The sequence below is a fragment of the Hypanus sabinus genome, chromosome 15 (assembly GCF_030144855.1).
Source record: "Hypanus sabinus isolate sHypSab1 chromosome 15, sHypSab1.hap1, whole genome shotgun sequence".
Lineage (NCBI taxonomy): Eukaryota > Metazoa > Chordata > Chondrichthyes > Myliobatiformes > Dasyatidae > Hypanus > Hypanus sabinus.
The window spans coordinates 16,810,747-16,825,049 of NC_082720.1; positions in this window are offsets into that span (position 1 = coordinate 16,810,747).

Genomic DNA, 14,303 nt, shown 5'->3' on the forward strand with positions numbered 1-14,303 from the left:
AGGCAGAAAGCTGAGAAGCAGGGCCTCCAGGGAAGGAATTTCTGGATTGCTGCCGGTGCCACGCGCCAGTCAGGGTAGAAGCAGGATGCGTGGCTGAGAAGCTGGTGCAGGGGGCAGGGCTTCGGGTACTTGGATCATTGGGATCTCATCTGGGGTAAGTGTGACCTGTTCAAAAGTGATGGATGGCACCAATATTCTAGTGGGCAGGTTGGGTAGAGCTATTGGGCAGGATTTAAACTAATTTGGTGGGGTGGGGGGTGGGAACTGGAGTGAAGGGACTCAGGATAGGACAGATGGTAAAAAAGTAAAAATAGCATGCAGTCAGACTGTCAGGAAGGGCAGGCAGATTATGAAGCTTAGTTGCAACCAAAAGGCTGAGTATCAAAAATCATTGGGGATGCAGAATCGGAAAGGATAGCAGATTCAGTACTCAAGGTGTTGTATCTAAATGTGTCTGGTATAAGAGATAAGGTGGACGATCTTGTTGCAATATTACAGATTACCAGGTATGATGTTGTGGCCATCACTGAATCGTGACTGAAGGATGGTTGTAGTTGGGAGCTGAATGTCCAAGGTTACATGTTGTCTCGGAGGGATAAGAAGGTAGGCAGAGGGGATGGTGTGGCTCCACTGATAAAGAATGGCATCAAGTCAGTAGAAAGATGTGACATAGGATCGGAAGCTGTTGAATCCTTGTGGGTTGAGTTAAGAAACTGTAAGGCTAAAAGGATATTGATGGCTGTTATATACAGGTCTCCCAACAGTGCAGGGAGTTGGACGACAGATTACAACAGGAAATTAAAAAAAGCAAGTCAAAAGGGCAATGTTATGGTAGCCATGGGAGATTTTAACTTGCAGGTCGATTGGAAAAATCAGGTTGGTAATGGATCTCAAGACAGTGAGTTTGTTGAATGCCTAAGAGATGGCTTTTTAGAGCAGTTTGTCATTGAGCCTACCGGGGGATCAGCTCTACTGGATTGGGTGTTATGTAATGAACCGGGGGTGACTAGGGAGTTTAAGGTAAAAGAACCCTAAGGAACCAGTGATCACAATACAATTATTTCAACTTGAAATTTGATAGGGAGAAAGTAAAGTCTGATGCAGCAGTATTTCAGTGGAGTAAAGGAAATTTCAGTGGTATGAGACAGGAGTTGGCCAAAGTAAATTGGAAGGAGCTGCTGGTAGGGATGTCAGCAGAGCAGCAATGGTGTGTGTTTCTGGGGAAAATGAGGAAGGTGTAGGACACATGTATTCCAAAAATGAAGAAATACTCAAATGGCAAAATAGTACAACTGTGGCTGACAAGGGCAGTCAAAACCTTTGAAAAAGCAAAGGAGAGGGCATACAACAAAACAAAAATTAGTGGGAAGATAGAGGATTGGGAAGTTTTTAAAAACCTACTGAGAGCAACTAAAATAATCATTTGAATGGAAATGATAAAATATGAAAGGAAAGTAGCAAATAATATCAAAGTGGATAGTAAAAGTTTTTTCAAATGAGAGTGGATATAGGACCACTAGAAAATGAGGCAGGAGAAATAATAATGGGGGACAAGGAGGTGGCTGATGAATTAAATGAGCATTTTGCATCAGTCTTCACTGTGGAAGACACTAGCATTATGCCTGATGTTGTAGTATGTGAAGGAAAAGAAGTAAGTGCAGTTACTTTTACAAGCTCAAAAAGCTGGAAGACCTAAGTGTACATAAGTCACCTAGACCAGATGAACTACATCCTAGGGTGCTGAAAGAAGTAGAGTTAGAGATTGTGGTGGCATTAGAAATATTCTTTCCAGAAATCATTGGACTCTGGCATGGTGCCAGAGGGCTGGAAAATTGTAAATGTCACTCCATTCTTTATGAAAGGAGGAAAGCTGCAGAAAGGAAATTATAGACCAGTTAGCCTGACCGCAGTGACGGGGAAAATGTTAGAATCAATTGTTAAGTATGATGTGATGGAGTACTTAGTGACACAGGACAAGATAGTAGAAATTCAGGATAGAGGGGCACCCTTTTAAAACAGAGATGCGGGGAAATTTCTTTAGTCAAAGGGTGGTGAATTTGTGGAATTTGTTGCCACGTGCAGCTGTGGAGACCAGGTCTTTGGGTGTACTTAAGGCAGAGATTGATAAGTTCTTGATTGGACATGGCATCAAAGGTTACGGGGAGAAAGCCGGGAACTGGGGTTGAGGGGAAATCAAAAAAGGATTAGCTATGATTGAATGGCGGAGCAGACTCGATGGGCCAGATGGCCTAATTCTGCTCCTATGTCTTATGGTCTACATAGTTAGAGTGGTACAGAACAGATTGTTCCATACCAACTGCCTGGTTTTAAATACCTTAAAGAATCAGTAGAAGTTAAATTATGAACATTGTTTAAAATCAGCACTGAACTACAGCGAGTCACCTTTTTAATCTTCGGTCTCAGCAGCTGTCCCCATATATACATGGATGATCTTCTGAGTTTTATTTCTAAGACTGGTTCTCATTTGAATTAGCTACCTTCTGCCACTATTTCATAACTTCTGAAGCTTTTCCCTTCCCTGCGGGATATGTCTAGGTGGCTCTTGGTAGGGATTATTTGGGACAAGCTTTCCCAAATTTTCTGCAGATCTGCTGAGTGCTGACAGCTAAGCGACAAGCAGCATGTTGATTTGACAAACCATTATCAATTGCAACATCATGTCCCAATATTCAAAATGGCACACAGTGACTCGCAAAGAAGATAGATATTTTTCAAATTCCAAGTAACGTTGGCAGCTGTTGCCGGGTTATGTGTGAATGTAATGAAATGTTCTTTCCGCATGAGCTCATTGATATCAGCTCTCCGTTGTCCTCCTGTGTCAATGTGACATTTCCATTTAATGAATTGCTGGCATGGTTCTGCTGTGCAGCTGCTGCCCCAACAGCTCACATCAGCTCAATACCAATATTTTTCTGAACATTTGTTGTAATGGTGCCAAGTTACACATGGTAGGATAGCATTTAATTCCCATATTGTCAAGGAATCATCACAGTTTGTCTGTGAAGTGCTGGTATATTACATTTATGTGCTCTACCTAGTTAGTTGACCTCAGCTGGGCTGCATTTATAAAAATATATTCTGTTTTGGGAATCTAGATGTGACTTGCAAGATCACCATTTGCCCCTGAATTGAACAGATTGCTAGGCATTATCAAGAGGGATTTAAGGGTCCAGCACATTCATGAACCAAGTTATTTGCAGGCCAGATGAGATAAGGATGCTAAATTTCCTTTCCAGTTTCACAAGGCAATGGTCAGCTGCTCCTCATCAGAGAGTTTTTATTTCAGTTTTTTAATATCCTGATTTTCCATCAACCTTGGATTTTCCTTGACTCTACCCTGCACCAACCCCCCAAAAACTCCATTCTGATTCTGCACACCTTAATGGAATTTGACCCAAATCTGAAGCAATCTATCTAACACTCTACTTCTTTGCCCATCTCCCTCACCATTCCTACCATCCACCATCTCTCATATATGCCACTGCCCCCTTATTTTACATTTTAATTCAAAGACACTTATCTAGAGAAATATGAAATGGAGGCATATTCTGCAAGCACACGGATTTCCATATACTGTATGTAGACCAAACACATACCATTCTTCACCTTCTTCAGGCAAGCACATTCTTCAGCACATTCTTCAGGCATATTCTATAACCACACGGATTTCCATATACTGCAGACCAAACGCATACTATTCTTCACCTTTTTCAGGGCTGTGCTGGCACTTCCATTGATTCTGAGCATTATCGTCACCCATTAAATTTGTGTATTTGAACAGCTGTGATATTAATATGGTTATCCAGTGATTCGTCTTTTGTATTTTGCTCTATACATTCACAGAAATTATTTGTAAGTTTTTTGGAAACTTTCATTTTAGAGGAGATGTAGTTATAATGCACCTTTCAGAGTACCAGCATAGCACAGAATATATTTATCCAACAAAGTGCCTTTGTTCAAGAAAGGAAATGGAATAATCCAGGTAATGATCAGCCACTGAGCCTTACATCAGTGACAGGGAAGTTATTGAAGAGAACACTGAGAGATAGGAATAATATATGGTTGGAAAGGAATGGATTATTTAGGGACAGTCGGGGCGGGCAGGATTCTGAGCGGACAGCGGAGTGAGAGGGCTTTGGCGAAGAACTGATTCGCAGAGATTCAGAGATAACGGCCTTCAACTTCCCAATGGGCTCTTCCCTTTCTCCCGTGGTCCTCTTCCACTAACATCCATTGCTCTGTCATGGCGGGTGAGTTCAGACCCATGCCATGCTCCTCCTGTGAGATGTGGGACTCAGGAAGGCTGACAGTGCCCCTGAAGACTATGTGTGCAGGAAGTGTGTCCAGATGCAGCTCCTGATAGACCGCAAGGCGGTACTGGAGCTGCGCACGAACTCACTTTGGAGCAGCCGAGATGCTGAGAATGTTGTGGATAGCACACTTAGTGAGTTGGTCACTCAGCAGTTTAAGGATCTAAGGAAAGATATGGAATGGGTGACCAACAGGAAGAGTAATCACAGGAAGGTAGTCTCCTGCGGTCATCTCCCTCCAAAACAAATAGACCGCTTTAGAGTCTGTTGGGGGAGATGGCTTATCAGGTGAAGGCAGCAGTAGCCAGGATCATGGCACTGTGGGTGGCTCTGCTGTGCATGAGGGCAAGAAAAAGTGTGGTGGAGCAGTTGTGGTAGGGGATTCCACAGTAAGGGGAATAGAGAGGAGCTTCTGTGGCCGCAAATGGGATTCCCGTATGGTGTGTTGCCTCCTGGGTGCAAGGGTCAGAGATGTCTCGGAGAGGCTGCAGGGCATTCTGAGAGGGGAAGGTGAGCAGCCGGCTGTTGTGGTGCATGTAGGTACTAACGATATAGGAAGAAAGCGGGATGAGGTCTACAAGCTGAATTTAGGGAGCTAGAAGATATATTAAAGAGTAGGACCTCAAAGGTAATAATCTCAGCATTATTACCAGTGCCACGTGCTAGCCAGAGTTGAATTAGCAGGATAGCTAGAATGAAAATGTGACTTCGCGGTGGTGCAGGAGGGAGGGTTTCAGATTCTTAAGGCATTGGACCCACTTCTGGGGGAGGTGGGACCAGTACCGTCCGGACGGTCTACATCTGGGCAGGGCCGGGATCAATGTCCTAGGGGGATTGTTTGCTAAGTGCTGCTGGGGAGGTTGGCAGGGAGATGGGAACCCACACAGAAAAGAAGAGGGAAGTGATGCAGAGGCAAAAGCTAGTTAGTGAAGAAAAAAGTAAGAGTAGAGTGCATAAAAGTAAAAAGCAAAAATTGAATAGGTCACTAGATTCTAAAAGGACAATGTGTATAAGGGCACTTTATCTAAATGCCCGTAGTATTAGAAACAAGGTTAGTGAACTTGTGGGACAGATCAGTACCAAGGCAAATGATTTAGTGGCCATTACTGAAAGGTGGAGATGACTGGGAATTAAATATCCAAGGATATCAGGTAATACGGGAAGATAGGCAGGAAGGCAGAGGAGGTGGGTGGTGCTCTTGATTAAGGATGAGATCAGGGTGATTGTGAGAGACGATATAAGATCTACGGAGCAGAATGTTGATTCCATCTGGGTAGGGATTAAGAATAGTAAAGGGAAAAAAATCACTGGTGGGTGTTGTCTATAGGCCACCTAATAAAAATATTGCAGTGGCAGAGGCGATTAACCAAGAAATAACTGAGGCTTGTAAGAAAGGAACAGCAGTTGTCATGAGGGATTTTAACTTCCAGATAGATTGGGTGAATCAGGTTGGTTAAGGAAGTCTTGAGGAGGACTTCATAGAATGCATCCGTGATGGCTTTCTTGAGCAGCAGGTTAGTGAACCTACAAGGGAAAATACTATCTTCGATCTAGTCCTGTGCAATAGGAAACAGGTAAGATTAACGATCTTGTAGTCAGGGATCTTCTTGGAAAGAATTAACACAGTATGATTGAATTTTGCTTACAGATGGAGGATGAAATAGTTAAATCTAAAACTAGTGTATTTTGCTTGAACAAGGGAGACTACAATGGGATGAGGGAGGAGTTGTCTAATGTGGATTGGGATCACAGGCTATTTGGTAGGACAGCTAACAAACAGTGGCATACTTTTTTTAATTGATTTTTTAATGCATTCTACAACCACTACAAGCAAAAACCTAACAGCAAAATGAAGATTAATACAGTGCAAAATAAACATATCAATTGTATAGTTCAAAACAGTAAGGAAAAAAGCACCCAGAATAAAATCTTATAAATTTAATATCCTCCCCACCCTCCCACAGAAAAAAAAACTACAGGCCAAACGTTACAAGATGTAAAAAAATTAATCAGAGCATTCAAACCCCCAAAACTGTGAAGGTAAATAAAACAGAGAATAATAATGCCCACTACCAAAACAAAAAGCTGAAAGTAAGGGATTGAAGAAAATAAACTTAATCTAAAGAGGAGTTGTAAAAGAATTCAAGAAAAGGTCCCCACACCTTTTGAAACTTTATTTCTGAGTTGAGAAATGAGTAGTGAATTTTTTCAAGGTCTAAACAGGACATAATATCATTAAGCCATTGAGCATGGGTGGGTGGGGCAACATCTCTCCACCTAAGAAGAATTAAACATCTAGCCAAAAGAGAAGCAAAAGATAATGTTCGACGTTTAGTCTGACTCAAATGTTTATCTGCCTCACCCAAGGTACCAAAAAGAGCAATCAGAGGATTAGGCTCTAAGTGGCAATTATGAATATGAGATAAAGTTAAAAAGACTTCTCTCCAAAATTTCTCTAGACTAGGACAGGCCGAGTACATATGGATAAGAGAAGCTTCGCCCCCTTTACACTTGTCACAAACAGGACTAATGTCAGGGTAAAATCGGGACAATTTAGATTTGGACATGTGAGTTCTATATACAACCTTAAACTGTAAAAGGCTGTGGCGAGCACATAGAGAGGTTAAATTAACTGACTTGAGAATTGAGTCCCAAACCGCATCGGATAAAGAAATATTTAAATCATGCTCCCAAACAGTTCTAATTTTATCAAAGGAGGCACAGCTTAGGGTCACTAATTTATCACAAATAAAAAATATTTCGCCTTTGCCCAATGGATTAATAGAAAGAAACAGGTCCACAACATTTTTCTCGGGCATCGCAGGAAAATTGGATATTAAAGGATTAATGAAATATCTAATTTGAAGATATCTGAAGAAGTGGGCATTAGGTAGATTGAACTTTGCAGAAAGGTGTTGGAAAGTTGCAAAATGATTATCAATAAAAAGCTCTTCAAAGTGCCTAATGCCCATTCTATACCAATCATGAAATGTTGAATCTTGCATAGAAGTTAAGAAAAGATGATTATGCAAGATAAGACTAGAAAGAGAGAAACCATGAAGACAGTTAAATTTTCAAAACTGGGCCCATATTCTCAGAGTATATCTAGTAAGAGGATTGACAATTAGTCTAGGCAAACGACAAAGGAGTGCAGATCCAAGAAGTGCAGGGATAGAGAGATCCTTAGTCTTCAACTCCATTGCCACCCATTTGGGGCAATCAGACTGGTTATAAAAAAAGGACCAAAAAGTAAGACAGCGAATATTAGCTACCCAATAGTATAAAAAGAAGTAAGATAAAGCCATATCACCTTCTTTTTTAGATTTTTGGAGGTAAACTTTATTAAGTCTAGAATGTTTGCCCTTCTATAAATAGGACAAAATAATAGAATCTAAGGAGTCAAAAAAAGCTTTAGAAATAAAAATTGGAATAGATTGAAATAAATATAAAAATTTAGGAGGGATATACATTTTAATAACATTAATTCGACCTATCAGAGACATAGACAAGGGTGACCAATGTGTCAAACTCGTTCAGTAGAGTTCAAAAGATTAGCAAAATTTTCACAAAAAAGTTCCTTGAAATTCCTTGTTACTGTAATGCCAAGGTAAGTAAATTGATTATTAACTACTTTAAAAAGGAGGTCACGAAATACTAATGCTTGTGCTTCTTTATTAATTGGAAAGAGTTCACTCTTGTGTAGATTGAGTTTATAGCCAGAAAGTTGGCTGAATTGATCAAGAGGTAAAAACATTGGAAGTGGACGGATTTGATAGAAAAAGTAATAGATCATCAGCGTAAAGAGAAAGTTTATGCTCAACACCCGCCCTCCAAATCCCTGTCAATTCAGGACAACTTCGAAATGCAATCACCAGTGGCTCTATAGCCAAATCAAAAAGGAAAGGCATCCATGTTTGAGACTAAAAGACTGGGTTTGCTGAGAGTTAGTGAAAACAGAAGTGGTGGGACATAGATACAACAATTTAATCCATGAAATAAAACTTTGACCGAGATCGAATTTTTCTAAAACCGCAAAAAGATAATTCCACTCTTGTGTTGCCCTTAAGGCATTCGTTTAGTTTATTATATTTTCACTTTAGTAATTTGTTTGTAATCGTTTTCTAGTTAAAGTTAAGGTTGTTGAAAGTAAATTCATTGTCTGTAATATATCGAGGCATGCGATGACGTCACACTCAGTTTCGCTGCATCCTGTGGGAAAATACCAGTTTGGAGAAACGGGAAGGAGGGGGCTTGTGTGTGCAGGATCAGCATGAGAAAAGTTTTCTTTCTATGCACTAGAAACATCATAGAAGCAACGCCGTAAGTTCATAAGATAATCAATATGTTGAAGTACAAATGTTAACGCTGATTCTGTTAAAAGTAATGAGGGTGATAAAGTTTATATTCTTTGTTATTTAAAGAGTTGCAGATAGTTTGTGTTGATGTGTATTTAAAGCAATTGATGGCGTAGGTATATTCTGACTGTATGTTGTACTTTAATGTAATATAGTTTGTTGTAGTTTTATTTTTGCAATTATTTATGATGTAAATGTGATGCCAAGAAGGAAACAAATACTGTATATATCTTGTAATGTTTTATCAACAGTTTTCACCATACGTTAATGTGGAAGAGTGAACAGTAAATGGTTAATTTTACTGGGATCGCGCCTCATTGACTGGTTTATACTTGCTGTTTAGTTCAGAGTTTTTACACCTGTGCGAGAACACTACAACTCTACAAGATCAAACGCTTTCTCCGCATCAAGAGGAATAACACATTCGGGAGTCCCAATTGAGGGTGAATATAAAATATTAAATAAAAGCCATATAATTAAAAAAGGGAAGATGATTTTTAATAAAACCAGTTTGGTCATCAGAAATAATAGAAGCTATAACATTCTCCAATCTGCAAGCCTAACATCAACATTTAACAAAGAAATCAGCCTATAGGAGGAGCACTCTGTTGGATCTTTACCTTTTTTAGTTAAAAGAATATATGCCTCATTAAATGATGGTGACAATTTACCATGTTTAAACATATCAGATAAAACTAAAAATAACTGAGATGAAAGTAATGAGGAAAATGATTTATAAAATTCTGTAGAGAACACATCAGGTCCAGGAGATTTCCCTGATGGCAGTGCAAAACTAACAGAGGATACTTCTTCTAGTGATAGTGGCTGTTTAAGCTTTGCTTTAAAATCAGAGGAGAGCAAAGGAATATTCACACTATTTAAAAAAAGGTCAACAGAAATATTATCATTTAAAGATCCGGAAGTGTAAAGTCAAGAATAATAATTCTTAAATGAGTCATTAATTTCAGAATGATTCGAGGTAATATTCCCATTCTCCATTCAAATCTTTGTAATATGTTGCTTGGCTTTAGAGCTTCTCAATCGGCTAACAAGAAACCTGCTGGATTTATCACCATGAATGTAAAAGCAACTGTTGCTTTCAAGAAGTTGACATTCAACAGATTAAGTGGAGATAAGGTCAAATTTAGTTTGAAGTTCTACTCGCTTCTTGTACAATTCAGGATTTTTAGTCTCAGCATATAGTTGGTCTAGTACTTTAATCTGACTGATCAAATCTAATCGCTCTAAATGAGTCTTTCTTTTGAGATTCACTGTATATGAAATTATTTGACCTCTCAAATATGCTTTCATAGCATCCCAGAAAATCTGGAATGAGATTTCAGATGACATATTGGTACTTAAGAAAAAAGTTATCTGATCCTTCATAAGTGTTACAAAATCATCATCCGATAACAAAGTCAGATTAAAACGCCAATTTTTATTCATTTGAGGGAGACTGGGGAAATTTAAAGACAAGGTAACTGGAGCATGATCCAAAATCAATATGCTCTGATAATCACGATAATGAACAAATGAAATCAGCTGATTATCAATTAAAAAATAATCAATTCAAGTAAAAGTATGGTGGACATGTGAAAAAAAAAAGAATAGTCTCTCTCAGTAGAATGAAAAAAGCGCCACATATCGGAGATACTATTGTTAGAAAGGAAAGAATGGATAGCTAAAGCAGATTTAGTAGGTAATCAAGGAACAGAGGACGATCAATTCAAAACCGGATCTAATCAGCAATTAAGGTCACCACCCAGTATAAGAGAATATAAATTCAAATCAGGTAATAAGAAAAAAAAAGTTCACATCATTCTAATTAGGAGCATACAAATTGGTTAATACTACCATAGTATTATATAATTTCCCAGAAACGATAATAAAATGACCATTTGAATCAAATACCTTACTGTGGGAAATCAAAAGGAACATTTTGATTAATAAGGATAGAAAGCCCCCCGGGCTTTGGCCAAGAAAGAAGAATGGAAGTGCTGACCCACCCATCTTGACATAAGACAAGAATTGTCAAAACTTTGAATATGAGTTTCTTGCAGAAAAGCAATGTCAGCTTTAAGTTGCTTCAGATGTGAAAACACCTTCCTTCTTTTATCAGGATGATTCAATCCCTTTACATTCCAGCTTATAAATTTCAACAAACTAACCATTATCAACTATTAAAACTTAGAAAGTAGTAGGTATAAACAGGATCAAACATTCAAATAACAGTTCTGGAGCAAAGGTATAAATCAATAAAGTTAGGACCAAAAAATGTCCTGAATAACAAAGAATAGCAAAAGAGCACTAAATTATGTTGGCACTAGAGAACCCACCCCACCCTCCAATCCCAAAATTAGATGGCTAGCCAAAGCAGCAGCTAGCTCTACAAAAAAAAGACACCCCAAGATCCAACTTCCAGTTAGATAACATTGACATAAGCTCCGTTTAACTATTGTAACAGAAGCTGTGCACTACAAATCAAAATTATAGATGAAAATAAATAATTCCATCAAAAAAAAGATATAAACTTAATTCAAAATAATAATCGACAAATAATCTACCCACGAGAAACTATGAAAGAAAAAAGTAGTAATTTTAAAAGAAAACAGGGAAAGAAAACAGAGAGAAGAAAACTTTTAGGTGTAAAAAGAAGTATTTAACAGCCGTTAAAAAAAATCAAACCAAATCTGATGAAGTAAACTGGCTGGGAGAACTTCAATAAAATTCTGAGCCTCCCAAACCAACTAAAGCCATTTGTGGTCCTCAGTATTGAGAGTTATTCGAAGGTGGACTGGATTACACAAAAAGAATCTGAGTCCACAAGAAAGCTTTCTTTAAAGAAAATACTTATCGGCCATTTTAGAAAATCAAACTGAGTCCGAGGTAGTCAAAGTGGCTGGGAGACCGTCAATAAACTTCTGAGTCTCCTTGACCAACTTAACCCATTTGTAGTTCCCAGTAGTAAGAGTAATTCAAAGATGGGTGCGGTTACGGAGAGAGGATTTAAGTCCACAATTAAAAAACTCTTTTATAACATCTTTGAACTCAATGCGCATCTTCAAAACTTGAAGGGCATAGTCTTCAACGATGCGAATGCTGTTACCTCGATAATCCAGATTCCCCCTCCAGCGTGCCTCCATGATCAGAAGGTTTTTCACTTGATATCGATGAAAACAGAGAATTACTGGACGTGGCCTAGAATGGTCAGACCTGGATATGAATGTCCGTTGTGCTCTGTCTATCTCAGGTGGATTTGAAAGAAATTCTTTCCTGAAAATCTCACAAAGTATGGAAGAGAAAAATGCAATGGGAAATCCCCTTTCAATAGCCTCTGGCAGGCTGAGAATTCGTAGATTATAACTCTTGCTCCAATTTTCAATATTGGTCATTTTGAGAGTAAGTTTGGTGTTTTGTTCAGTCAAATTAGAACAGACAGCTAGCTTCCAGCTACTGAATGCAGCGTTTTAAATCTTCAGAAGTTAAGTCGATGCGAGATAGATGTTCGGCATGATCATCCACTCTAGCATCAATTTGATCCAATTTTGACTCCAACAAACTGAAAGAAGACTTAAATTCAGACTTGATATCAGATAGAAGGTCATGTCGATTCCGTTCCAGGACAGAGAGAATCTCAGCAGTCATAGGTGGGGAGTCGTCTTTTTTCCCAGATTTAGAAAGCTTTGTAGCCATTGTGAGTTAAGTGTATTCGCAGGCAGATAAGAAGGCAAAAAAAAAATTAACAAACTGGGATAAAAAGGGGAGATAAAGAGTGCAAAGGTATGAAATGTAACGGAGCAAAAGTTTTAAGCGACTAAACAATGGCCATCTTACCGGAAGTCCAGTGGAATACTTTCAAGAGATTTTTCACAGTGCTCAACAAAAGTATATTCTGATCAAAAGTAAGGACGGTAAGTGTGGAGAGAGCCAGCCTTGGATAACAAAGGAAATAAAAGTTAGTATCAAATTAAAAGCTCATGTGTACAAAGTCGCAAAGTGTAGTGAGAGATGGAGGATTGGGAAAACTTTAAAAAGCAACAAAGAACAATTAAACAAGAAATAAGATAATGAAAGTAAATTAGCACAAAATATAAAAACAGCAGAAGTTTTTATAAATACATAAAGCGGAAGAGGGTAGCTAAAGTCAACATAGGTCCCTTGGAAGATGAGAAGGGAAGTTGATATAGGGTGATAAGGAAATGGCTGAGGCATTGAACGACTATTTTGTGTCACTCTTCACGGTTGAGGACACGTCTAATATGCCAAAGAAGGATGTTATGGATGAAATGGGAGGTGAGGACCTCAAAAAATCACAGTCACTAAAGTGATAGTGATGAGCAAACTAAAGGACCTGAAGGTAGATAAGTCCCCTGGTCCTGATGCGATGCATCACAGGGTGCTGAGGGAATTGGCAAAGGTCATAGTAGATGCATTGGTAATCATTTACCAAAATTCTCTAGACTCTGGGCAGGTCCCAGCAGATTGGAAGACAGCAAATGTCACGCCACTTTTCAAAAAAGGACTAGGCAAAAGATGGGCAACTGTAGGCCAGTTAGCTTAATATCTGTAGTTGGAAAAATGCTTGAAGCTGTCATTAAGGAAGAAATAGCAAAACATTTAGAAAGGAGTGGTTCCATTAGATAGACACAGCATGGATTCAGAAAGGGCAGGTCTTGTTTGACAAACTTACTGGAGTTCATTGAGGACATAATGAGTGCAGTGGATAGAAAGGAACAGATGGATGTCGTATACTTGGATTTCCAGAAGGCGTTCGATAAGGTGCCACATGAGAGACTTATAAATAACATACGGATGCATGGAGCGGGAGGAGGTGTATTGGCATGGATAGTGGATTGGTTAACCAATAGAAGGCAGAGAGTTGGTATAAATGGGTGCTTCTCCGGTTGGCAGTCAGTGGTGAGTGGGGTGCCGCAGGGGCCGGTGCTGGGCCCGCAGCTGTTTACCATTTACATTGATGATTTGGAAGAGGGGACTGAGTGTAGTGTAGCAAAATTTGCTGATGACACTAAACTGAGTGGAAAAGCAAATTGTACAGAGGATGTGGAGAGTCTGCAGAGGGATATAGATAGGTTAAGTGAGTGTGCCAAGGTCTGGCAGATGGAGTACAATGTTGGTAAATGCGAGATCATCCACTTTGGAAGGAATAATAGAAGAGCAGATTATCATTTAGATGGTGAAAGATTGCAACATGCTGTTGTGCGGAGGGACTTGGGAGTGCTCGTGCATGAATCGCAAAAAGTTGGCTTGCAGGTACAACAGGCTATTAAGAAGGTGAACGGAATGTTGGCCTTCATTGCAAGAGGGATCGAATTCAAGAGCAGGGAGGTCATGCTGCAACTATACAGGGTACTGGTGAGGCCGCACCTGGAGTACTGTGTGCAGTTCTGGTCTCCATGCTTGAGGAAGGATATACTGGCTTTGGAGGCAGTGCAGAGGAGGTTACCAGATTGATTCCAGGGACGAAGGGGTTAACCTATGAGGAGAAATTGAGTCACCTGGAACTATACTCTCCGGAATTCAGAAGAATGAGAGGGGATCTTATAGAAACATGCAAAAATTTGAAAGGGATAGATAAGATAGTAGAAAAGTTGTTTCC